Raw genomic sequence first — 27,939 nt, 5'->3', positions numbered from 1 at the left:
CGTATTTACCTCTAACCAGAACAGTGGAAACAACACACAAAATTCAGTCAACTATTTACAGTTCACTTCCCGACATGCACACCTTCTACCAACATAGCAACATTCCCTACCTTTGGCTTACAGATGAGCAAGGGCTGAGGGGAAAAGCACTGTTTCTGTCTTTCTTGTCTCCTCATATTCCCCTTTCCTTTGATGGTCTTTTTTTTTTTTTTAATTAAAAGAAAATTAATGTTTATTTGGTTTTGAGAGAGAGAGAGAGAATGTGAGTGGGGAAGGGGCAGAGAGACAGGGGGAGACCCAGAATCTGAAGCAGGCTCCACGCTGTCAGCACAGAACCCAATGCGGGGCTCGAACTCGAGAACCATGAGATCGTGACCTGAGCTGAAGCCAGAGGCTTAACCAACCGAGCCACCCAGGCACCCCTCCTTTGATGCCCTTATTTTCAGTGCAAGTTGTTGGCTAACATAATCGTGCAGAACAAGTAAAGAAGAACGTGGCAAGCTTCCTGGGTTCTCTGGCTTTCCCCAAATGCTATAGCCTTATTTTGGGAAGTGTCGTATCTCCATGCTGTCAGTATCCCTTCTGACTACTTCTTTGTACTTTCTTTCATGCATCACGGGGCAACCGGGATTCCACTCGGGGGGCATTGTCAGCTGAGTCCAAACAGGCCAGCCAGGAACCATGCAGACACGCCCTCTGTGCAGATTTTCTCTACTCACTCACATGCTCCATCGTCCTACTGGCTTCACACGTAAAAACCTCAAAGATAAAATTGTTGCACATTCTGAGAAAAGACTGCAGAGCATTAAACCAAAGCTGAAGCTCTTTTAAACCATGAGGCCCTGTTCAGTTGTGAGCATCATAAAATAGGAATGAGCTATACACTAATGTGTAATATGACGTACTAACTTGGAGTAGAATAGTAAATATTATGTCATATTGTTTTTAGTGAGCTTGAAATTTATATGAGGGTGCAAGCAGTTAAGCTAGCATTAGAATAGAGTGTGAAACTTAGCATACTGCAAAAGTCTCAGGGTGCTCTGAGAACTCCCGGAGACAACTAATTTAACTTAGGTTTCAAGAAAGGCTTTTTGGAAGAAGTAATATTTAAAATTTTTTTAATGTTTATTTATTTTTGAGAGAGAGACAGAACACGAGTAGGGAAGGGGCAGAGAGAGAGCGAGACAGAATCTGAAGCAGGCTCCAGGCTCTGAGCTGTCAGCACAGAGCCCGACGCGGGGCTCCAACTCATGGACTGTGAGATCATGACCTGAGCCAAAGTTGGATGCTCAACTGACTGAGCCACCCAGGTGCCCCTCTTTCTCCCTTTTTCAGATTGCTAATATTAATTCAAGAGATATCTTTAAAGGTTAAAGGTTAAAATTTCTTTAACCTTTAAAAGAAATAACCCATAAAGAGGAATTTTTCTTTATCTTTAAGTATATGTGCCTTACACTCTAAGAAGTAGGTAACGAGGTGACACAGCTTTATTAAGTGAGCCTTTAATTCACAAATAAAATATTACCCCTGCCACTTGTTTTCAGCGTAACCGTAGCTGAAACTAGGAAGTAAAAAATTCCAGACACTGGGGTGGAACTAATTAAGTTGAAAGCCTGGTGCATCAATCCTGTCATCTTGGTCCTTTCCACACCCTGAAAGATGTGCTTCATGCAAATCACAACCTTGCTACAGTTTACCTGCGAGCCTGAGATAATAAGATGATCCATTATGCAGCCTGAGTGAGTTCAAAGCTTGAGAAGGGAATCTAATAGGTGTTATAACAAGTACACCGCAGTGTTTGAAATGCAAAATTGTAAAAAGTGGTGGGGCAATGATGAAATGACAAGAGAAACAGAAACCAGGTGCTGGGGTCTGGGGTGATTAATTAAATGCCATCACTGGAAAAAAAATCACTGGCGGCCATGTTTGTTTGTCTACACAGGGAATTGTGGAAAGTTGAGGTACAGCAAAATGAAAGAATATGAGACAACGCACACTTTTAAGTAGTGGATATATAGGCACATACGTACACAGCATAATCCTGGGGAAGTCCCAAATTAGAATCATTAATTGTAAGATTCAAAAGAGACATAGAGAATGTGACCAGATAGAGCATTAAATGGCTTTACAGTGTATTTACCAGCTGGCTTGGAAATAGAATCCAGGCTTCCTTACCCTGTGCCATCATCCATGGTTCTCATCTATTATTCTTTTTGCACTGCACTCTCTCTTCGAGAGAGAACATCCTTTCTCTGAGTGCTCAGTGACTATCATTGGCAATTCTGGAGCAGTACGAAGCACCTGACCTGTGTGCCATTCTTCTGGGTACCTGACCTCTGGAGGTATCTTTAGAAACTTGAATAGACACAATTTGATTTTGACATTCATTCCTTCAACCCGTCATTCATTTTTAAACTCTATCCTAAACACATACTCTATGCAAAGTGCATTTTTAAATACTTGAAGACACGAAGAGATGAAACAGATTTGGATCCTTGTTTTAATGATTTGACACACATATAACCATTTAGATGTCTAAAATCCAAAGTAAAAGTAATCAGTGCCCTAAGCATGATATGAAAATGCTAGAATTGGAATGTGGAAAGATTTTTCGGAACAGATCGTATTTATATTGGTTTCTGAGGATGTGTATATAAATTTAATACACAGAGATATGGGCTGCTTTATTTGGGTTGCTGGAAAATGTGAGCAAAGACAGAACATTATTTAAGTGTGGATGTTTGGAGAAATAAAGAATTTATATGGAGGAAATGTGACATATTAGATATTTACTTATTTTAAAAAATTAATGTTTATTTTTGAGAGAGAAAGAGAGACAGAGGGTGAGCTGGAGAAGGGCAGAAGAGAGGGAGTCACAGAATCTGAAGCAGGCTCCAGGCTCCGAGCTGTCAGCACAGAGCCTGACGCGGGGCTCAAACTCACGAACCTTGAGATCGTGACCTGAGCTGAAGTCGGATGCGTAACAGACTGAGCCACCCAGGAACCCCTAGATATTTTTGTATAAAACCTCCTTCTTTTTGGAAAGATTTGTCCTTAAAACACTGGGGCATTAGAATGTGGAACCAGAATGCCTTGCATTGGAAAGCGAATGGGAGAATTTAGGGAACTAATACAAATTTGGCAGGGAGTACTGAGAATGAATTTTTCATCTACGTATTTATTTTTAATTAAGGCATTGTTTACATATAATAAAATCCAGCCATTTTAAGTACACAGTTTGATTAATTTAGTGATTCTGTACAATCACTTAGAAATCGCAGCAATGTCTAGGGCTCCCTCGGGTGGTTTGCAACCAGATTTGTGTTACTAAAAGGGATCAACCTTGCCTTCTATACCGCTGTCGTTTCTCACCGTAACCACCAAGAAATTAAGCCACACAGCTTAGTAAGGTTGAAAATAAAGCTTGCCTCCAAAGAAAAGCAGGAGGAAAGGACTTTAGTTTACAATCATTTGTGTGGATATGACTTTACTCTTCTGGGGCATTCTGTCTTGGGAAAATGAGATGACGTAACTTTATTGTTTGTTTCCGAAAAGAAATTCTCAGAAAAATAAGTTACTAAACTGGGTTTATCAACCAACTGTTTACTGCACAGTATCCATTTTCAAAAAAAAAAAAAAATGCCTCGTATACACTAATTCTAAACTATTACACCCCAAATGTTGCCCAGGCTAGCCTGGCCTCCGTATTGAAAGTCCTGTCTTAAACTAGACTCCCGGAACTTTATAAGTACTTTCTCTCCAGCCACCCTCTTACAAGATAGTACTTAGACTCTGTCAAGGGGAATTGTCTCTATCACTGCAGACAGCAAGAACCTTGATTTACTTGATCAACAGGTAGTTTTGATTTCCTTTCATGGGCTCAGCAATAAACTTCTCATTTTGCTCCTAACTGCTACCTTAGGAGGAAGACAGGACAGACGTGTTCTACAGGACACGAAAATGAAGCCCAGTAATGTGACAGGACTTTTGGTCTTTTGACTTTAATCTGGGGATGTTTCCAATATGTGGATCTGCTCACTAAACAGTAACATCCCAAATTAAGTATGAAGAATTCTAGTCCCTGGAAGACCTGAAATGAACAAGTGTGCATCCTAAGGCAGTAAATATGTGCCTTACAGATTAATCTTCTTTAACCTTTTTTTCATCTTTGGAAAATCACTTGCCATGGTGTTATATTCATGCTCAAACCTTTATGGTCCTGAGTTTCCTACAGAGTAAATTGCATATTCTTATCTTGACATTAAAAGACTCTTCCTAATCTGACCCCAAACTTTTACCCTTTGGTTTATTCTCCATTTCTGTCCCCCAGGAACCTCTCCTAATCATAATAATGTTTCCTTGTTCCCACCCCTTGGTACCAGGTATTTTGGTCCCTATGCTTTTGTTCTATCCTGTTAAACATGACTGTGAAGATAGTTTTTGCTTATGTTTTGTCTCCAGCATGCCTGTTTCACCTCTATTAAACTAAAAACACCCCTGGTAATTCATAATTGTTCAATTAATGGATTATCAACAGCATATTGCTTCAGGAGATCAAATTGCCCACCTTAATCCCAGCAGAGGGTAGGAAGAGAGAAAGGACAAGTGTGAAGGTGTAACTGTCTGCCTTAACATGTTATTTCAGGAAAGTCACACAGGTTAATTCACATTCTTCTTGTGATGAGCACAGTGGTAAAGTCAGGCTTATGAAACAACGCAGCAGTAAATTCTGAGGAAATGAATCACTTTGGAGGAGAATCTAAACAATGGTGTTAGGAGACCAAATAGTTTGTACGGAAGGGACACCAACTCTATATGACTTTAATTATTCACCCATTAACTGTGACACTGTGGTTTTAAAATCTCTTCATTACTCACTGTAATTAAGTGGCGCAGCAAACAACAGGATGTCAGAAATCACATTCAGAGAAGACACGCCGAGAGTGATGGAGTGCATACCATATACAGACAAAACATTTTGAACAGAACAACTGCTTTCACATCACTTCCCAGGACGCCTCACCTGCCTTGTTTTATGTTGTGTTAATTTTTTCAAGTGGAATGTATGCAAATGGGAGGCATCAATTTAGCACTTTCTGGTTTGCAACTCTGTAAACATCTGCTTTGCCAGTGGAGTAGCTAAGAGTGAGCAGGAAGTTCAGAATTGGGTGTGTATAATTGTTGATGGGTAGCAGTTGAATGTAAAACAAAACCCGTGGAAGGATAGGGAAAGAGAGGAGGCAACCATAGTCCACAGAAACAGGCTGAGCACTTTTCTAATGGGTTGATCCTGGCTCTGAATCTTTTAATTGTAAAAAAGGAGTGGAATTGGGAACACAAAAGAGGTAAAGGTGAGCGGATGGAGAACTGGTAGGTTTTTGTTTGGTTTGTTTGAGTTTTGTAATGGAATCTCGTGAACAGTAGTACTTTCTGCTTGGGACAAGGGGTTGCTGAAATAAAAGAAAAGAGATCTTTAAAAAAAATGTTTGTTAGTTTATTTATTTTGACAGAGAGAGAGAGAGAAAGAGCGTAAGCATGCGCAGGCATACGCACAAGTGGGGGAGGGGCAGAAAGAGAAGGAGAGACATAATCCCAAGCAGACTCCCTGCCATCAGCACAGAGCCCCATGTGGGGCTTGAACTCATGAACCATGAGATCACGACCTGAGCCGACATCAAGAGTCAGATGCTTAACTGACTGCGCCACCCAGACACCCAAGAAAGGAGATCCTTAAATAAGATTTTCTTTTCTCTTTTCTTTTATCTCTTTTCTTCTCTCTCTTTCTTTCTTTCTTGAGAGAGAGAGAGTGAGAGAGCAAGGGAGTAGGGGAGAGGGGCAGAGAGGGAGAGAGAGAGAGAATCTCAAGCAGGCTTCATGCCTCACACTGAGCCCATGGGCTCTATCCCATGACCATGAGATCATGACCTTACCTAAATCAAGAGTCAGATATTTAAGCGACTGAGCCACCCAGGCACCCCAAGATTGTTTTTCTTTTTTATTGAATGTGATATGATGGCATTAGTAGCAGAATACACATTTTCCAAGCACCTCCAGATACATACCAGGACAGATGATACCCTAGGTCATAAAATCTCAACAGATTAAAAAGAAATAAAATTATACAAGGGGCACAACGTAATCCATTCAAAAATCAATGGAATTTCTGAATGGATTTCATTGTTAGACGAGGGGCACAATGGAATCCATTCAGGAATCAGTAAGTAAGAGATAGCAGGCAGTCTCCAAACACTTAGAACTAAACAACTACTTCTAAGTAATCTGTGTGTTTCAGAAGAAGATTTAAGGACTATTTAAAACATGCACTAAATTTAATGAAAAGCAAAATACAACATATCGAAGAATATGGGGTACAACCAAAGCAGTGCTTCTAGGGGCAAGGATGGAGGCACATTTGGCAGGTGGAGTTCTTGGTGTGATGGAGTATTTCTGTATCTTGGTTATGTGGTGGCATTATGAATCTACACATGTGATTAAAAAAGGTAAACACACACATTGTTCTAATGTTAAATTCCTGGTTTTGATAGTGTCACAATTATGCATAATTACCATTGGAAGAAACTAGCAAAGGGGTATGTGGGATTTCCTGTTATTCTTCTTTTCAAGCATTATCTTAGCAAGTCCTGTCATTTTCCCCCTGTACAGTTTAGATACCTGAAATACTCTGCATTTTATCCCCTTTGGCTTTTTGTTTCATATGTTATATGTAATTGACATGTTTATGATATGTTAACATTTAACTGAATAGATCACAATAAAACATCTAAAGATAATCTGATTTAGTTAATTCTCAGGAGTGTTTCTGCTTTAGCCTTCATTTACTTATCTCATATTTATTCTTATAAAAGTTTTCACTTGAGGGAAATGACTCAAAGAGTGTTCTGCAAAGTGTGTACAGTGAAATTGAAAATATGTCTTAAAATTGTGTGCTTGGCTGAGTCTCTGACATTACCTCTTTGGTCTAGTTCCACATTTCCTCCCTAGAATTTGCATGTAACAATTCAGCTAATTTTTGTATACAAAGTCTGTTCATATCCTCATTTTTCTCTCTCCTTTAACCCTAAACCATCCTAAAGCTTAGCATTGACACAGATAATATTTAATATCTTTATACTGGCCTAATTCTTACCAAGATTTCAGCTTGAATGCCACCTTCCTGGAAAAGCCTGCTCTCATAACTCAGCCGAAGCTATAGGACTGCTTCTTTCCAACCACATGTCTGTGTGTTGATTCGTAGCCTAGTATTTGTTACTGTGGGGGATTTTCTATAGTATTTGTTTATTTATTTAGCCTTCCTTCTCCATAGTGTGTATGTTACCTGAAAACAGGGATCTTTGTGTGTGCTCACTACTGAAACTTCATTAATAATAACAGAAAACACTTAAAGTTCTTGATGTTTTTTGATCATTGTTCTAAATGATGTATATGTATATATACTTGTATATATGCATATATATGTATACACATATATACATGTATACATATATACATTAATACATTTAATGTTATATATTTATATATAACTAATATCACAATATATACTTGAATATATAAATATGGATTTATATAAACCAGCACAAATTTGAAGTGATTTTATTTCTTTTTTTTTTTTTTTTTTTTAAATTTTTTTTAACGTTTATTTATTTTTGAGATAGAGAGAGACAGAGCATGAATGGGGGAAGGTCAGAGAGAGGGAGACACAGAATCTGAGCTGTCAGCACAGAGCCCGACGCGGGGCTCGAACTCACGGACCGCGAGATCATGACCTGAGCCGAAGTCGGCCGCCCAACCGACTGAGCCACCCAGGCGCCCCGGAAGTGATTTTATTTCTATATAAACAATAATATATGTTGACTAGTTGTCATAACAGTGTAAGTACATTTCATTATTGCCATCATACTATTTTATGGTGGAGAAATGGCACAGACAGATTAAGTAAATTCCTCCAGATCACAAAACCTGGTAAGTTGCTGAGAAATAATTCAAACCCAGTCAGTCTGGCTCCAGTCTTTGCTCTTACTCCCTAAGTTAGAGCACCTAGAATGGTTTTGAGACCATATTAGGTTTTTAATTAATATTTCTTGATTCAGTGAAAGTGTTGAATTGACTCCCTAGAAGAGACAGTTACGTTTTGACTTAGCATATACTGAGTTTGCTTTATGTGGCTAAACATTTTATATCTAGAAATAATTTTACTCGTGAACTTTTTTGGGGGCAGTAGTCTATAAATTACATCTTTATTATTTACTAATGAATTCTAACCTATTCACTTAAATGAGTCTTATTGGTAATGTATGAAATTGTATCCTGAGCATTTGAAAAAGAAATTTTTCTAATCAGAGAACAAATTAACTATTACATCAATGAGATTTAACAATGCAGCACATCCATATTATTTTTTTTTAAAATATTATAGAATCCAATATACAGGTGATTTGCAAATATATACTTTTTAAAATATTTATTTTTGAGAGAGAGAGCAAGAGGGGGCAGAGAGAGAGAGAGAGAGAGAGAGAGAGAGAGGGAGACAGAATCCAAAACAGGTTTGGAGCTTTCAACTCAGAGCCTGACACAGGGCTTGAACTCATGAACCATGTGATCATGACCTGAGCTGAAATCGGAACTTAACCAACCAAGCTGCCTAGGTGCCCCTGCAAATATATACTTAATATTATTATAACATAGCTGAAGAATGTCTATGGCAATCCTTGGCTTTATTATGTAGCATATTCTTTTTTTTAATGTGTATTTATTTTGAGAGAGAGAGAGAGAGAGGAGAGAGAATGAATGAGGGAGGGAGAGGCAGACAGAATCCCAAGCATGTGCCACACTCAGTGCAGAGCCCAATGTGGGGCTCTATCTCATGAACTGTAAGATCATGACCTGAGCCAAAATTAAGAGTTGGATGTTAACCAACTGAGCCACCCAGGCACATTTTTACTTTAGCATATTCTTAATAATTTTTAGCATATTTATTTTTTTATTTTTTTTAACGTTTATTTTTGAGACAGAGAGAGACGGAGCATGAACGGGGGAGGGGCAGAGAGAGAGGGAGACACAGAATCAGAAGCAGGCTCCAGGCTCTGAGCCATCAGCCCAGAGCCCGACGCGGGGCTCGAACTCACGGACCGCGAGACCGTGACCCGAGGAGAAGTCGGACGCTCAACCGACTGAGCCACCCAGGCGCCCCAATTTTTAGCATATTTAATGTGGTGTCCAGCTCTTAGGGAAATCCAAAGATCTGGCACAGCCTTGGCTCTGAGAAGCCTAGAGACTAGGCTTACTTTATAGAGCCTCCTATGACTAGGAACTCTTAAAGGCATTTTGCTTTCCCTTTTCCTCATATGTTGGATACTGTTAAATGGAATTCAGAAAATATAGTTGCCTGTTAAGAATGGTGTTAGCAACTGAAGAAAAATTGAGTCGCTCTTTTATTCACCTGAGTCCTCTCTGTATTTGGATCTAGAGAGTGGGTCTGGGGTTTCAATAAGGAATAAGAGCTTGAGAAAGATAGATTATTCTTTGTTGTAAGTAGAAACATTTTGGTGTTCCTAGGGCAGAAATGCAAGGAGTCCAGATGGATGAAGGGAAGGGGGAAAGAACGAAGGACAGGGGGAGAGAGCCCCCGAGGGCGAGCGCTCAGTAGTGGTGTATGCCTTGAAAAGTCAAATAAGCACTTGGAAACTGGTGTCTCATCATCCTAAAGGCCTTAGTAAATATTCCTAATATTGACACATTAAGAAACACATCAAGGAAGACGTTCTGTTAGCTATTTAGTTTTGTTTGTATTGTTTCTGTAAATCACAAAAGCAACCGCTTTCACGACTGCATTGGCAGTGATGAAGAAGGCTTCGGGCTTTGTGCGTAAAACCTACATAGGTTATCTCTAAACCTGAAGAATGACTCTGTCATCCCCATTTGCTGGTACATAACTTGGACCCAGTGACCTAAGTGATTTATGCAAGATTACACATCTAGTCACTGGCAAAAAAATGGGAGCCAACCTGTGAATTCTTGTACACGTCCGATGTGAGTTGAGGTCGCCATTGCTTCTAATTCTTCCAATGCTGTGCTAGACCCTGAGGGGTATGAGCTCTGCTTGTTTCACACACACATGAGATCTCGTATATACCATTCTTGCTGTTGTGAGGACACCTTTTCCACTTTCTTTGGCTTATAAGTTTCTGTGTGCAATTAAAAACGGATTTAAGGAAACAAAAGACGAACTTAAGCATATTTTTTCAGTAACTTTGACTACAGAACATAGTCTCTGTCTTCTTTATAGCTTGTACACATTCCATAATGGTGGATGCTTTTGCTACTGAACACGATACCGACGGTCATCCTGACTTGTTCATGAGACTGTGCCCGCTTCTGGCCCAAGAGAGTGAGAAGACCAAAGACTGAACCATATGATGTAGCACTGATTAAATAGTTGTCAAATTAAAAGGCAGTTGGAATGAGAAGGCGACCCTAATATTCTGTTCCTATTAGTTAATTGTAACCAGAGCACAGTCTGTCAACAAATGAAGTCATACCCTGTCTCTCAATCCTTCCTGCACGTTCAAGGAAGAAGAATGATTTGGTGACCAATGGATAGCTTTGAAACAGAGAAGGCATAATTTCTTTATGCTTTAATATCTTCTTGTTTTTTTTTCAGTTTTGGAGATGTTGATTACATACACACTTTTGTAAGAGGGCCGCTATTAAGAATAACGGTTTATTATTAAGGTCACTGTAAAATTCAAGATAATGAGGTTAGGAGAAATATTTGTGAGTTTAATAGTAATGAACAAAGGCAAGTTTTGTTGAGCAAAAACAAGATTTTTTGGTATTAAACCACCCAGTGATAAATAAATATGAATACATACATATTCTTATACACATCGAGAGATGCCCCAAATTTGGGAGGTCAAGCATGCACCAGCTATCTAGTTTAGTGATCAAGAGCAGTTTTTCAAGTTGTGTAATCCTAATTTGTTTTTATTTCAACATCACTATTATAAAAATATAATTTTTTAAAAAGTTTTTATTTGGAGAGAAAGAAAGCACAAGTGGGGGAGGAGCAGAGAGAGAAGGAAAGAGAGAATCCCAAGCAGGCCCAACACTGTCAGCACAGAGCCTGATGCAGGGCTTGAACTTAACAACTATGAGATTGTGACCTGAGCCGAAACCATGAGTCGGATACCTAACCTACTGAGCCACCCCCAGATGCTCCAAAATATAATTTTAACATAAATGTAGCATTTGAATTCCCTTGAGTGTTGAAGGTTTTGATGAGTCCAAAGTACTTAGCATCCATGGATAGCGTTAGAAGTGAGACAGTCAAAATACAGATCGACAGTGGCCGAATTATATATTACAGTAGAATTCTGACCCAGAACTTCTATAGCAACCAGTCCAGGAATCCAAACCACAACCACAGCAGTCAGCCCAGAAACATCAAGATTGGTCAGTGACTGCCACGTCCCTATACTTAGCCCTGGTTTTCAAGACACGATCAATCAGAGTCAAACCTGTTTCCCAGACTGATCATCTAAGATGGCTTCCTGCCCACCTCTTCCTTCTCCATGCCATGAACTGTGGGAGATGCAGGAGAGAAGCATCAAAAGAAAAGACTTCAAAAGGGAAGGGCTGGAGAAGGTGCAAGGCCTTAGGACATGTTTACGCAGCCAGCGGTAGTGGCTTGTAAGGCTTGTAAGGAACACACAGAGCCATTAACACCGTCCAGGGCCAGATCCTCCTTCACACCTGACCCTTCCTAGTGTTAAAGAAACCAATTAACTCGAAATTCAACCTTGAAAAGCTAAACCATTAGATTAACACTTGCTTAGCTGCCTTTATGCACGTAGTCTTTAGCAATTATCTTAATAAAAAGAAGCTACATTCTGGAGTGGGGGGGGGGGCTCATTCCCACTTGAGTATGAGGACCTTCACTTAACTGCACTTTGCAGAGTAATCTTTCGTGAATCTGGCCATACTCCCTGCAACAGTGAACCTCCAGTCAAAGCTCAGCTGAAACCTTCCCCCTTTTTTTACTAGAAATTGTCCCACTCTCTTGCCTGCCTTTGAACCTCTATCAAATGCAAGAGTTGGCTGGCTCTTTTGCTCTAGCAAGCTCTGAATAAATTGCTTCCGTTTGTTCTCATTTGGGTGGTCTTTATTTTCGCAAAACCAATATGAGAAGAGACTTATAAATCAAATAAATTAGATCCAAAAAACAAAAGCCGAGTTTAAAATGTGATTCAGCAGTTTTTATTACAAGTCATGTGACCGTCCCTACTATATTTAAAAGAATTAGACTATTTCTTTATTGCCAAAGAAATATTTCATATGCACCAAATGAAATTAGTAAAGGAAAAAGTTATGCGTCTTTTAGGTTTTCTCGAGATGAGGATATCATGAAACTGTTTTTCATTAAGAATCAAAGTCTGATCATGTTGGTACTCAACTCAAAATCTTTCCATGGCTTCATAGAAACTTTCTTAAAATTACTTATTTTGTCCAGTGTTTAGTATATGCACTTTCAGGGGAATAAAGGGAATTCTGATAGTAAGACTCAAGTTATTTTAAAATCTTTTTCCACCCTCTCATCTCCTACCACTTCCTACTTCTTGAGGATTACATTCTCTGTTCATACTGAAATATCCAACAGTTTTGAGCACACTTGATTCTCTTGAATTCTTGGAAGTCAGTTCAATTCAATTCAGTAAAGAAGCCCTGAATGTCTAACAAGCGTGGAGGCAATATCTCTGTCCTGGAGTTTACATCCTGCCGGAAAGGACATTTTCTGACTAGGCTGCTCCTCCTAACAGTTGAATCCCTGTGTCTTCCCTCTACTCAGTAAAGCTTTTCTTAAATCATCCAGGCAAAATTAATTGTTTCTGGTTCTAAACTTCCAGAACAGTATCTATACATCTCTTTTATATCCATCACTTTTCTTTACACTGCCTTAGGAGCGTTTGTGCTAAGTTTTGCAATGTCTTTTTGCTAATTTTGCTAATTTTTGCTACTACCTTTAAACCTTTTCAGTGGACGATATGTACCATGCTTCAGTTCACACTCATTGTCTTTTCTCTGCCTAATCTCTGGAGTAGGCATTCTCAGTAAACCCCTCAGATGCCTGTAAATCATATTTGGAATTACATGGTACTGGTTTCTTGGGGAGGTCCTAGCATGCAGTTGTAAATATCCATCTACCCCACATTTTATTCATTAAATACTACTGCAAAATCAAAAGCTAACTCCAGACGTGTTTTTTTTTTTTTTTTTTTTTTTTTTTTTTTTATAACTGTCCTAAATGAAACAGTGATCTCAAGGTATTTGAGTTAAACCAGCAAAAGAACACCAGAGGGCGGGGTGGGGGGGAAATTATGAATGAAAAAGAATTAAGAAAATTCCTCTTAATGTGTCGTTCCATAGTATTGGGCAGAAACTGTCATTTCTGTAGTTATGTTTTCTGGGAACACCGTGTGAGTCTTGGCATTGTAGATTTCTGGAGGCTTTTAAATTAGTCTTAGTTGGAGGTCACCCATGTGTGAAACTCCACTGGTACATAGATTGGTGGCATGCCTAAACCATATCTTTAATCTGGACTCTTGTAGCTATGATCCAAAGAATTCGAAGTATTGCCTTTAGGCAAGGACAGAGCATTTGTACATTACTGTCTCTTTTGGTAGATCCAGTTACCATGTAGGAAATCATGTAAAATTTGGCAGGCATCTCCTTTGGAAAGGTGGCTTGTGCTTGTTTGACCTAATTATGAGTACACCAGGCAAGTCCTTGACAGTATTCAGCTAGGTTTTATGTGTGACATAGTGGACTCAGTTATTATCAGAGTCTCTAAATATTATATATTCCATGGGTTGTTTTGTTACGATCTCATAGGGAGAAAGTCAGTTTTGAGACTGTTCCATGGCCACGGTTGCCAGTGGCAAAATTTTAGGCCAAGGGAGATCAAGGATGTCTTACATCTTTGACACTTTTAACTTGAGTGCTATGTATACTGTTTCTGAGTTTCTTGAAGACTCATGGTGATGTGAATATGAAGTAAAATATTAATAGTATTAATAATATATTCATATATAATATAACGTAATGTTAATATTAATAGAATAAACTTGGTAAGCAGTTTCTGGGGAGGGAGTATAGAGTATACTTTGCCAGCTATAGCCCTCTATCAGTGGAAATCTTCTATTCAGCCAGAAACTTTACAAACAGGAATTAATGCATATTCATAGTTTCAAGATGGGCAGTTGTATGAGATTAATTTGCTTCAGAAAACTTTGAGGAGGAAGCTCTGAATCATTTTTTGCCTTTGTGTATTCTTAGGATTTTGCTGGTTACACGGGAGACATGTGGAAACTATCTTTTTCGTTATGGTAAGGGCAATAAAGGAGCAATTCGACCAGGATCCATTGGTTTAATTGTGGTGCTCCTGGGAAGCCACGACAAAATCATCAGAATTAATGATTACGGAGAAAAGCATTCCTTTGATAGCCGATATATTTTTATTTTTCAAAGAATTTAGTTGATTGCTTTGAGTTGACCAAAATCTTCCTAAATTTATTAGCACCTAATATACTTGGGTGGTAAAAGTCACTTGTTTACCAAGGAAATTAGGCAAAGCATTGCCCTTTGCTTCTTGGGTGGTCTCTTATATGGGATTCTAAATTACAGATGTATCTGTTATTTTTAAATGTTTTTATTTTACTTTTGAGAGAGAGAGGGACAGAGACAGAGATGGGGAGAGAAAGAGAGAGAGAGAGCGCGTGTGCGCGAGAGAGCATGAGATGGGGAGGGACAGACAGAAAGAGGGAGACATAGAATCCGAAGCAGGCTCCAGGCTCTGAGCTGACAGCACAGAGCCCGACACGGGGCTCAAACCCATGAACCCTGAGATCATGACCTGAGCCGAAGTCGGACACTTAGACGACTGAGCTACCCAGGTGCCCCATAGATATATCTGTCATTTAACTATATCTTGAATAGTTTCTGAGAAGTCACTGATTGTTTTACCATCCTTAATTGTCCTCCCTATTTAGGTGGTAATATCCTCAAATCATGCACAGCTCAAAAGCGTATCTACTATTTGTATAAATGTGTACTCTTTTAGCTTTTTTCAGGGTTCCAGCTCAAATCATAGGTACTCATTATAGTTATCTGAGCAGATGAAGCATTACGAAAGAAAATTCTTCAAAGACTGTAAATTCAGTGGTTACACCATGTCCCATGCAGGGAATGCCTTTGCCATTTTTAAGATAAAAGCCACATCAAACAGTATTAATTCAGCATCAAACAAGAGGGGTCCGTGAAATCAGACCTGAATATACTTAATTCCTTAATTATAGCCAAACAGCCATGTATTCCCCTTCATCTAGAAGCAGTAAAATTGCAGGATTAAGGTTTGAATAAAGTTTAATATTGGCAAACAAAGTAGGCAATAAAAGGTTTTCATAAGCTTTCACATGGTCAACTAAGAATTCACTAGAGTTCTTGGCATGTGGGGCCCATGGAGTTCATGGGAAAAAACAAACAAAAACAAGTACTATTTTGGCAGAAGCTCCAATGAATTTTGCTGCTGCAGATACTTCACACAAGCAGGAAATTATGCCTTTGCTCCTGGATGGAGGGTCACGCCAATGGCAGTAGACTGTCCTGTGAACCATCTTATTGTGTCCTAATGCACAGGCAGCCTTCTCTGTCTCACAAATAACAAGATGGATGGATTTTGCGTAGTTAGGGATACCCAGAGTTGTAGGTTGCTGCAGACAGGCCTTTAATGAGGAAGGTTTTCAGTGTTTGGATCCACGGGAGGTACCAGTATGAGTAAATTCAGGTAAGGACTGAGCTACATTAGAACAAATAACTATTATTGTCTACAAAAACCAGTCAATCCTAAAAGCAAGCAAGCAAGCAAACAAAAATCACCAAACCAACCAACCAACCAAAAACCTTTAGCTGTCTTTTAGTTTGGAGACAGATATAATTGGATGGCCGTTATTTTTCCAATCCCATCTTCTGAGATTGTGACCCAAATATTGCACAGCTTCTTTACAGATTTGCAAGTTTATTCTAGGTGCTTTATGCAGCTCTTCAGCTAATATTAAAAACTAGATGGAGTCCTGCGGACTACTTCAGGGGAACACAGCACTAAATCATCTACAAGCCATTTCAGAGTGCATATTCAAGCAAAAATCAAATCTTTAACATTATCATTTGGACATCGAGAGCGATATTGGAGAGTTTTCATACATAGCTGAGGCATACTGAAACAGCTATATTGCTAATTGTCCCACCATAAAAGCAAACAAATACTAGCTACCTTTACCTACTGGTGTCTACAGAAGCTGGCAAATGAATCTGCCATTGTATAGTATTTATTTAGCAGACAGCAACTCCCTGGAACCTAGAGAGCACAGTTCTATTGATTGCCCCTCGAGGCTTGTGCAGATAAGTAGCCTTTTCCACGAAGCTCCTTAACTGGCAATGTGGGAGTACTGCAGGGACTGGTACATGGTGCCTGTGTCCCTGCCCTAATAGAGACGCAGTAAGGTATTCCTCAGTAAGGTATTCCTCAGTAAGGTATGCCAGAACGTACTGATGTATAATTCAGGCAGGGGGTTATATACAATAATGAGAATTGTTATGAAGTCAGCCCCATATATTCCTCGCAGGTTCCTTGAATCTTTGGCACGAAGAGTAGAGAGTCACTGATCTAATACTTGATTTGTCGGGGCTAGTAGGTGCACAAAGTTGGCACACCTCCACCTTTGATATCACACTTGGAGAACCAGCTGATCACTAACGTATTCTACGTAAATATAATTTCTGAAAAGTAGATCTCTAGCACCTGCAAGTTAGGGCAAGGGGAGAATTGTGTATTGGTGCCATTGCCATCTTTTTGGAATCCACAGCATGTCGTTGTAAGAGGGCTAGGTAGAATTTAAGTAACCTCTATGCAAATTAAGTTATTGCAGGCTTCATTCTGGTAAAGTCATATGCAGATTGTGGGGTCAGAAAACTATGGCCCTTGAGCCAGTTCAGCCTGCTACCTGTTTTTATACAGCCTACAAGCTAAGAATCCCTTTTCTACTTTTAAATGGCTGGAAAAAAATCAAAAGAATAATATTTTACGATATGAAAATTCTATGACATTCCAATTTCAGTGTCCATAAAGTTTTATTGAAATACAGCTGTGCTAATTTGTTTACATATTATCTATGGCTGCTTTCACACTATGACAGGAGAGTTGAATAGTTGTAATAGAGATCATATGCACCACAAAGCCTGAAATATTTCCTCTCTGGCCCTTTAGAGAAAAAGTTCGCTAAACCCTGTATTAAAGTGACCCAGGATGCTAATTCTTACATATTATACTTTTTTCTCAGCTTGACATACCTGATATTTGGGATATAATCTGTACGCTAGACAAAGAACAATATGTATATGACAGTAGGAATGGAGAATCAAAGGTGTAGATTTTCTAGTAATTTGTTGCGTTGAATGGGGTATGTTATTTGGGATCAGGTTAGCGTCTGCCACCAGGCATTGGGTGTCTTTGTGCAAATATATTGGTAATTTCACTCTGCAGGAATTAATAAGTGAAATGTTGGCTTGAACCAAATAAGTGGTTCTTAAAGAACTGTATTCAGCCAAATTAGAAAAGAGAGTGTGGATTATTATCTGAAAATGCATTTTTCTTTGGTTTATTTTGAGAGAGAGAGAGAGAGAGAGAGAGAGAGAGAGCACAGGCAGAAGATGGGGAGGGGCAGAGAGAGAGGGAGAGAGAGAATCTCAAGCAGGCTCCACAGTGTCAGCACAGAGCCTAGGGCGGGGTTCTATGTCGTGAACCATGAGATCATGACCTGCCTGTGCTGAAATCGCTTAACCCACTGAGCTACCCAGTTGCTTCTATTAGGTAACATTTAAATGACAAGTACTACATTGGCTATTTATCGCTCTGATGATTACTTAAATGGCATATTGACTTATGTCAGAGTGCCCGGGTGGCTCAGTCCGTTAAGCATCTTTCTCTCTCTCTCTCTCTCCACCCCCCTGTCCCTCTCCCCTACTTGTGTACTCTCTCTCTCCCTAAAATGAAAAAGATAAAATAAATATTGACTTAGGTCATATGAGTAGAATCATTTCTTCTGTTTTTTTCTGATAAAAAATTCTACCAAGATTTTAGAATTCATTGTGATTCATAGCTTCTGTGTCTACAAGAAGCATTTTGAGTGCACTCTTCGCTAACACAAACGCCTCATGAATTGATCTACCATATTACATGTCAGAACAAATGGCCAGTTGTTCTCAGAAAATAAGGCAATTCCCATCGCAACCTCTACTCTAAACTTTTCTTTTTTCATCTTCATAGGCCATTTAAAAAAATGTGACTTAGGAATTATATCTATTCTTTTCTGCCAGTATGCAGTATGTGCCCAATTACTTAAATATCTAACTTGTATCTATTGATCTCTATTGAAATCCCTTTGTCCTCAGAAACCTTGGAGGAATTCTCAACACTGTACAGGTTTTTTTTTTTTTTTTTTCTGAAAGGTAAAAAATGGAAACCCTGGGGAGCTTATGTGTACACGAGTAATTCTGACACGTTCCATCCATTTGCACCTGTAAAATCCCTTAAGTTGGTTTATTTCATGTTCACAATATTATGTCTTTTATAAGCCTCTCAGTGAAGTCGATTTTAGTTCTTGGATGATTGATATACAAAATGGTGTATGAAATGAATTATAAGCACCACAAAGAAAAACTCATTACAGAGTCAAAATTTTATATATATGTGTAGTATTAGTATATGTAGTTGAACTGGCTTAGGTATTATTGATAGAGACAGTTGAAAAATATTTTTATCAAGGCACAGTTAAGAATCTTCAAAGAATAATGAATAACGGGTAAAATACTAAGACAAGGAAAAGAAGGAAATGGCATCTTATTTTTTTTACATATATGAGTGAGTGAAATTTTATAAACCTCTAGACTTTGTAGCTTCCACCTGATGTAGGAAAAATCCTAAATTATTGAAAGATAGTTTATGAAACTATTTTGGAAAAGAAGAGCTGATTTCTAACTGGTAACATTATTTCGATAGTTTAAATTCCTATGAGACCATATTCTTTCTCTCCTTTGATGGGGTCACTGGCTTAGGAAAGCACGGCTGGAGGACATATGATTACAGGGGATTCACGTAGAGCAGACTGTGGGCTGTCAACAAAAATGTAATATCCTCATAAGTTCCTTATAAGAAATAAAGTGTCTGGAACAAGTGCAGTAATAATTCCGCTGTATCCAGACCAGGCAGAGTCACAACAGGCTTTGTTTTCTCTTCTGAGCTCCACGTGTTGTAAGTAAACTTAAGAGAACAGAATGTGTCATTTAGTTGAGCGACCAAAAGGGTGAGAGGAATTGAAATTATATCAATAAAAAAAGGGGACGAGGTGTTTTGGAGCTTTATAGAATGCCCAAGACATCCCTTTGGATGAGGGGTGATTGCCCTTGGGATTTAGTTCTAACTATATAGAATTAAGTTTACTTTTGATAGCTACTTAATTTTTGGATTTTTTTTTCTATAGGCACAGGAGTTTTCCCCAAATTATTGGAATGCCTGGTCTTTCCTGTGTATTTTAAATGCATTTTTTTAAAGTTCACTTATTTTGAGAGAAAGCGAGAGAGAGAGAGAGAGAGAGAGAGAGAGAGAGAGAGAGAGAGAGAGAGAGAGAGAGAGAATCCCAAGCAGGCTCCACACTGTCAGTGCAGATCCTGAGATGGGGCTCCAACTCAGGACCATACGATGACCCGAGCCCAAATCAAGAGTTGTACGCTAAACCGATTGAGCCACCCACAGGCCCCTTAATACATTTTAGATTTTACATTTCTGTGTATGGAGAATCACTTCCAGCTAGGTGGTAGCCTACTTCATTCCGTTATTTGACCACTTCTAAAACACTTTACTAGACTGTTTTATTTAATGTACCATGATAGTATTTACTGATCTGGAAGAATACGCTCATCCTCAGTAATCTTGTTTAAAAAATTTTTTTGACTATTAACCATCAATCAACATTATCAATTTCCTCTACTTCCCTAGAAATTAAAGAAGTAGACAGTTCTGGTATAAAGTGTGGTTAATTAAAGCACAGGCTTGGGGCGCCTGGGTGGCGCAGTCGGTTAAGCGTCCGACATCAGCCAGGTCACGATCTCGCGGTCCGTGAGTTCGAGCCCCGCGTCAGGCTCTGGGCTGATGGCTCGGAGCCTGGAGCCTGTTTCCGATTCTGTGTCTCCCTCTCTCTCTGCCCCTCCCCCGTTCATGCTCTGTCTCTCTCTGTCCCAAAAATAAATAAAAAACGTTGAAAAAAAAAATTTAAAAAAAAAATAAAGCACAGGCTTTATGGCATTAAATTCTATAATGTTACTTTGTGACCTATGACTATTCCCTAACCTACTTGCAACTTAAAAATGTGAATAATACTAATACCTAGCTGATATAGTAACTTGGAGAATTTTAGGATACGCTACATGTAAAGTAGTTTGTATAGTGCATTATACCAGCTATATACTAAACAGACTATTACTGTATTATTCTTCATAATACATTTTACAAATAAGTTTTAGAATTTTAGAGTTTTGAAATCAGTTATTTAGGGTTGCTTTAACAAAGGACTGTAGACTGGGTGGCTTAACTAACAGAAATTTACTTTCTCGCAGTTCTGAAAGCTGGAAGTCCAAGATCAAGGTGTTGACAAGATTGGTTTCTTCTGAGGCCTTTTTCTTGGTTTGCGCATGACCGGCTTCTCCCTGTGTCTTCCTGTGGTCTTCTCCCTGTCTGTGTCAGTATTCTGATTTCCCCGGGAAATTGGATTAGAACCATATTGGATTAGAACCAGCCCCTATGACCTCATTTTCCCTTAATTACCTCTTTAAGGACCCTACCTCCAAATGAAGTCACATCCTGAGGTACTAGGTGTGTGGGAGGAGTGGTGGTTAGAACTTCCAAGATGAATTTTGGAGGGAAACAACTGAGCTGCTATAGCAGTTGTGTTCATTTGGGAAAACTCTGAAAACTCTGCAATATTGAAATTTCCCATCAGGATGTATGTACTGTCATGCTGATTGCTGCAGTATTCACAACAGGCAACACGTGGAAGCAACCTAGATATCTATCAGTGGTTAAATGGAAAGAGAAAATCTGTCATATACATATATACATATATGTGTGTGTATATATATATATATATATATACGTATATATATATACACACTATATATATATGTATATATATATGTATTGTGTCTATATATGTGTGTATATATATATATATATATATACACACACACACACACACACACACACAATGGAATAGGATTCGACCTTAAAAAAGAAGGAAACTGTGCCGTTTATGACAACGTGGATAAACCTAGAGGACATTATGTTAAGGGAAATGAGCTAGACACAGAAGGACAAATACAACATATGAAGTTACCTGTAATCATCAAATTCATAGAGGCAGAGAGTAAAATGCTGATTTCCAGGGGCTTGAGGGAGAGGAAAATGGGGAGGTATCAGTCCAAGTATACAAAGTGCCAGTTACACAAGATGTGTAAGTCCTAGAGGTCTGCTAAACAGCAGAGAGCCTACGGTTAATGCTACTGCATTGTATACTTAAGAATTTGTTAAGAGGGTAATCTTAGTGTTCTTATCACAAAATAATAATACAAAATAGAGCAGGGGGAAACTGCTGCTGTGTTTGGCAGAGGTTGTGGTGAGGGTTTTATGGTTGCATATTTGTGTGCAAACTCATCAAGTTGTGTACATGAAATTTGTACAGCTTTCTGTGTGTCAGTCATACGCCAACAAAGTGGTTTTTAAGGAAAAGACTGGTGGCAATCGCTTATGTATTTCCAATGGTGAAGGTACCGAGCGTATCATGACACTTCATTTCCTGGGTGAAAGGTATGACACAGCAAGAGTTGCAGTCTTGTTCCTGCCCCTCCTTTACAATACCGCCTGGTGATACAGTCTCTAATTCTAGAAAATCAGTCTTATGTTCCATGCATAGTTTGATGTGCTTATTTTATTTTATTTAATTTATTTATTTATTTATTTATTTATTTATTTATTTATTTATTTATTTATACGTTTATTTATTTTTGGGACAGAGAGAGACACAGCATGAACGGGGGAGGGGCAGAGAGAGAGGGAGACACAGAATCGGAAGCAGGCTCCAGGCTCTGAGCCGTCAGCCCAGAGCCTGATGCGGGGCTCGAACTCACGGACCGCGAGATCGTGACCTGAGCTGAAGTCAGATGCTCAACCGACTGAGCCACCCAGGCGCCCCAAATCATTTTTTAAAAATCAGAACAAAAGTTATAACAAAGTTTAAGTTAAGATTTCAAGACGTGAATAAAACCCTGTCACAGGAAGTGGCTTATCCAAGACTTCAGATGGGAACAGAAGCAGAGGGCTCTCAGATTCAGTGAGGATTTTGTGGTGCCAATTAAGTCCTGGACTGGTTCTTCCAAGAGAGCTTGAATTTAGGGCTGTGAAGGGTGAGAGCGGTGGCCTCTGGCATTTGACGTCACCTATATCCTTGCTTCACTGAAACTGGGGAGTGACAGATTTCTAATTCTCAGGAGAATGGAAATCAGAAGGAATGGTCTAAAGAATTGACTGGGAAGACAGTTTTGACTACAGTGATCGCTGTCCTTAAATCCGTTAATGAAGCAACTATTTTTCCGCTTTCTACCCTCGGGCACGTTTTGAGATACCTCGTAAATAAATGACTAGTGAAGTGCTTTCAATTCTTCTGGAACCAGGGAATCATGTGTATAGTTTATTTTGTGAACTGTTCTGCTTATACCTCTATCATTTATATTCTTTGACAGCCACAGTTCTCGTTGAATTTCCCTTATACTTAAGTCTAATACAAATGCTCTAAAAATGTGAATGAATTCTGCTTTCTCCCATTTGCTTTCATGTGCATGTGTTTTTCTACGGTGGGAATGCCCTTTGCCCCTGCACTGGCTGGCTAATTTCTCATCCTGCCAGATTTGGTTCAGTCCACAGCATTCACAGGGCTGCTTCTCCTGATCATCCACTAATCAGAGTTTGGTTCTTTTCCTGTGCAACCACGTTCTAAGTTTCTTACTTACCCGTAATGCTTACCTGATGCTCTAAAATTTTGGTTTGTCTGTTCTTATGATAGACTACGAGCTATGTCAGAGTAAGAAGCATGGTTTCTAAATGTTTTCATCTTTCTCAGTAAGGTAACACCTGGAAGATTAGAGCTAATGAATGAACCCTTGTTAAAAGAATAGGAGAAAAGGGGCGCCTGGGTGTCTCAGTCGGTTAAGTGTCCGACTTCGGCTCGGGTCGTGATCTCGCGGTTCATGGGTTTGAGCCCCGCATTGGGCTCTGTGGTGACAGCTCTGAGCCTGGAGCCTGCTTCAGATTCTGTGTCTCCCTCTTTCTCTATCCCTTCCCCATTCATATTCTGTCTCTGTCTCTCTCTCTCAACAATAAATGTTAAAAATATTTAAAAAAAGAATAAAAGAGTGATATGCATACAGTGAGCGTGACACACGCTGATACCCAACCACATACATCAACAGGAAATTGTCCAAAGCCACATTCAGAGGAACATGACCCTAAAACCGCAAAGCCTTACTACCCTTCCTTTACTGTCAATGTCATTGGAGATAAATCTGATTCTCAGTGCTGGGTATGAAATGATAAGTGATAAAGCAAATCACTGAACTCGGAGGGGATGCTCAATGATACTGTAATGAAGGAAAGAGCATTTCTCTTTCTGCATAGCAAAGGAAGCCATTTTAGGCTCAGATATCAACAAGAAAGTTAGTTTCATCAAAAGGAACAAATTATAGTAACACTTTTGCAACAAAAGCTTGTGGCAGAATGCAAAACACAGAGGCAGAACACAGCATTATCAAGTCGGAGAACAAAGAGTGCTTCAATTGGAAAGAAGCAAGATAGAAGCTGCAAGGCAATATAGAGGCCAAATGTGTGATGCTTATTAACTCATGAACTAATGGGTGGCCTTTTTAAAAACACATTTAAAGGACAAAGAATGATTACTTCAAGTGAACCTGAAAAGTGTAATAAAAAGTTCAGAATTATCTTCCAAGATGGAAATTACTAGGCATACATAAAAGAAAAAAGAAACAGGGCAGCCATTCAGTCACCAATGTCCCAGCATGCGGGGCTGTTTTCATGGAGTGGCGAAAGGATTCTAAAATACACCTTAGTGGGAAAGTATGAGAATAATCAGATAATTTGGGGGAAGAAAATAAGGTGAACTGCAAAAGTTAAAACCATGCTTTATATATTTCTAAATGGTAACATTGAGACAGAAAGATTGATGGAATCAGATGGGACAGGTCAGTGTTTATGTAATGTTACTAGGAGGAGGGTCTCCTCTACTAGAGGTATTAGAGGTAGCTTTTGAGCTTTCAAGGTGGTCCCTCTGTAGGCTGGAGAGAGAGGGAGGGGGAGGAGAGAGAGAGAGACAGATGGGGGAGGGAAGGAAGGAGGGAGGGGGAGGGGGGGAGAGAGAGACAGGTGGGGGAGGGGAGGGAAGGAAGGAGGGAGGGAGAGATTTAGTTTAAGGAATTGGTTTATATGATTTGGGGGAATGGCAAGTCCAAAATTTGGAGGTCAGAACGACCAGAAACTCAGGGAAAAGTTGATACTGCGGCTGGAGTTCAGAAGCAGCCTGGAGACAGAACCCTCTCTTCCTTGGGGGTCCCTCAGTCTTTTTCTCTATGGTCTTCAAATGGGTGGATGAGGCCCGTGCATATAAGGAGGATAACCAGATTTGAATGTTAAGCATCTCAGTCTTGATTTTGGCTCGGGTCATGATCTCACTGTTCATGGGTTCTAGCCCCATGTCAGCACGGAGCCTGCTTGGGATTCTCCTCTCTCTCTCCCTCTCTCCCTCTCTCCCTCGCTCCCTCGCTCCGCCCATGCACGTGTGCTCATGCATGTGCTTTCTCAAATAAATTTTAAAAAATAATATTAAAAAGATGTAAATGTTAATCTGATGTGAAGAAATGTCTTCATAGCACCATGTAGACTGGCCTTTGACCGAATATCTGGGTACCATGGACTAGCCAAATTGACACAGCAAATGAACCATCACAATGATATGTCTCGTCATTTCTGTGTCCCTTTTCTTTCTGCAAACAACAAGCAAACAGTGGTAGACAGAAGCACACTCCCCCCAAACTTCTTCTATTGGAAAGAATTTGAAATCTTCTTTGTTCAGATTTGTATGCCTTTGTTTTTTATTTCTAGGAACCTATTAGAATATCTGCAATTCTATTTTGTAAATCATATCGTTATTTAATGATTTTGAGGATTACTCCAGTATTAACTTTCACACTTACTAATGATAACATTACTTTGCGTATTTGCTATCTTAACGTGAAATGGGCATTTTTGTGGATGTGTAGATAGGGGAATTATTTGAGTTATTTGATCTCAGATGAAAATTCCTCCTGAAAAAATAATTCTGTTTGCTTCTACAGGTTTCCACAATCACTGTAGATCCACGAGTTAGAATTTCTACTAGATTCTTGCAGCTGTTTGCACCGCCCAAGTGGTTTCTATCAGGACTATAAACCTACCTCAGGACTGGAGCATGGTTGCAAAAGTCTCAGGAAATTTTTTTTTTTTTTTTTTGCTTTTCCTCACTGCTCAGGGCCAAAGCTTCAAGAAAGGATTTCTCTAATCAAGGCGATGATATAATTATTGCTAGTTTTCTCTCCAGAGTAATTGTTTCTTTCCTACACTGTCACGCATGGATGAAATAAATATGTGTATTTGTTGGTTTTATTTTTTTGGTTATTATCAGAGAAGGTGTTAGTGTAGTCAGCTGGGTATATTAAGTATATAAGTTATTTAGGTATGTTTTTAATTTATCACATTTTCCCTTAAAAATCACTACTCCATTGGAAATATCTGGTTTCTATTGAAATATTGTTAAGTTATGAATTCTCTTGTTTTGAATTCATACAGAGAATTTTTCTCTTTCACTAAGAATTTTCAAAAAACACATCATTTGAGTATTTTGAGTGCAGTTGACCTTCAAACAGTGCTAGGTGGGCGTGTCAATCAACCCCCTGCACATGTGGACGTCCACGTTATGATTTTTGACTCCCCCAAAACTTAACCATGAATAGCACATGGTTGATGGGAAGCCTTACCAAGAATTTGAAGTGAGGTCTTCATAAATAGGCATTGAATGCAATTACATTAATTTGGGGTTGGCACTAAAAATATTGAAATACACACGTGCCTATTTTATTCTGAGAACTCTGGATTTCACCTGTGGAGTGATTTCAGCATCATGATTCGTTGTTGGGGTTTCTGACTCTGTGACCTTGCAATTTAGGAAATTGGAAACACAGAAACTTATGACTTGACCCTATTCGTAAGCCCTCTTCTCTTGGAATCTAGGACAGAGTTCAACACTTGGATGTAGCTTGAAAACAAATTTGTGGTTTTGGGCGTTGCTGATCAAGCCACAGATGTCAGCATAATAAATATCTCCACAAGGGAAATCTGAAGTTTTCCTTGGTAAATATGGATTCCTGCTGGGCAGCACAAGTTTCTTTTCGAGTTTGAATTCCTCCTTGCTAAAACTCTAACTTACTTCCTCAGTTAACAGAAAAGGCCACTGCTCATTGTTCCCTAAGCAATATTTCCTCTCCTTGAAGATTAGGTGTCCATTCAACCTTCTCCCTTTTGAGCTGTAATGAACCTCGTTTGTCTCTCGTTCTCTCACGGGGACAGTTCCCTGGCTTTTCATCGCTTGGTTTGTTCCTCTGTGGCCTCTTCCTCAGACGCCCATCACCACCTTCTTGTCAGGGTTTCTGAAGAGCCAGGAGCTACCCATGGTCTGCCCTATCTTGGCAGACAGATAGCAACCATCTTCTGCGAGAACCGTCTCTGGTCCAGACTTCTGCCAGGAAGCAAAAAGGACTTCTTTCTCTGACCCACACACACTGTAGATTTTTAGAAATCGTGTCAAACCTCCAGCGCGTCTGAGGAGAGTCCCTTCGCTACGCAGGGTATCCCTTAACCCGGGCACCTCATCCTGGGGAAACCACAATGGCATCCAGTGACAGTTCTTTAATGCTTCCTAAAACTGTCAACCTTCTGTAAATATTTCATTTCTTTTTGGGAAAAGAGCAGGGATGTTATTAAACATAACTCAATTCTTTGAAAAGTTTAGACGCTGTGGCTTGTCGGCAGAACAAATAGACACAGCTCCAGTGGGCCCAGCGTATGAAATCTCTAGCAGGCTAATCCTACAGGATGCCAACTTGCATGCTTCAGTGACAAAGCACTCCAATAATCGTTTGCTACAGAGGTATATTTTACAATCCAATGAGCTAACAAATTCTAACCCACCGAGCTTAAAACAAGATGAAATAAAATAAAACATAAAATGTTCTTGTTCTGCAGAAGTGGGCATGGCAATTTCTTGTGGCTTTTTTTGGAAAAAGATTAAATTTCAAGCAGCTCTTCTCACGGCGTTGGGTAAAAAGAATTCATAAAGAAATATTCGTTAATAGCTTGGGTGTTATTAAAAAGCTGTCCGAGTTTTGTTTTTCTTTTCCCCCCACATGGTCTGAGAAGATTTTATTTAAAGCCTTAAGCAGGATAAATTAATGTTCTGTTCATCCCTTCTGCTGTCTTCACTTGTTTATTAATTAGCGTAATCTTCTAACATTTAGCAAGATAAAGCCTGGTGAACACAGGGGAGATACATTTAGAAAAGAAATACAAAAGCTGGTGAGAATCCTACCTCATAGCCAGCCTTCTCTCTTTATTAATTTTCATCAAAGGAGGTTTGACTGTAAACACATCATCACTTTATATTT

The 27,939-nt window shown here is 39.3% G+C and overlaps 1 long non-coding RNA gene across 1 annotated transcript in view; it reads left to right on the top strand.

The window, feature by feature from the left end:
* LOC131484375 (uncharacterized) overlaps positions 1 to 27,939 on the top strand; it is a 536,971-nt gene that overhangs the window by 44,750 nt on the left and 464,282 nt on the right. The window lies entirely within an intron of this gene.

The sequence above is a fragment of the Neofelis nebulosa genome, chromosome 9 (genome assembly GCF_028018385.1).
Source record: "Neofelis nebulosa isolate mNeoNeb1 chromosome 9, mNeoNeb1.pri, whole genome shotgun sequence".
Lineage (NCBI taxonomy): Eukaryota > Metazoa > Chordata > Mammalia > Carnivora > Felidae > Neofelis > Neofelis nebulosa.
Note: the sequence above shows the minus strand (reverse complement) of the source record. Positions and strands in the feature narration are given on the sequence as shown.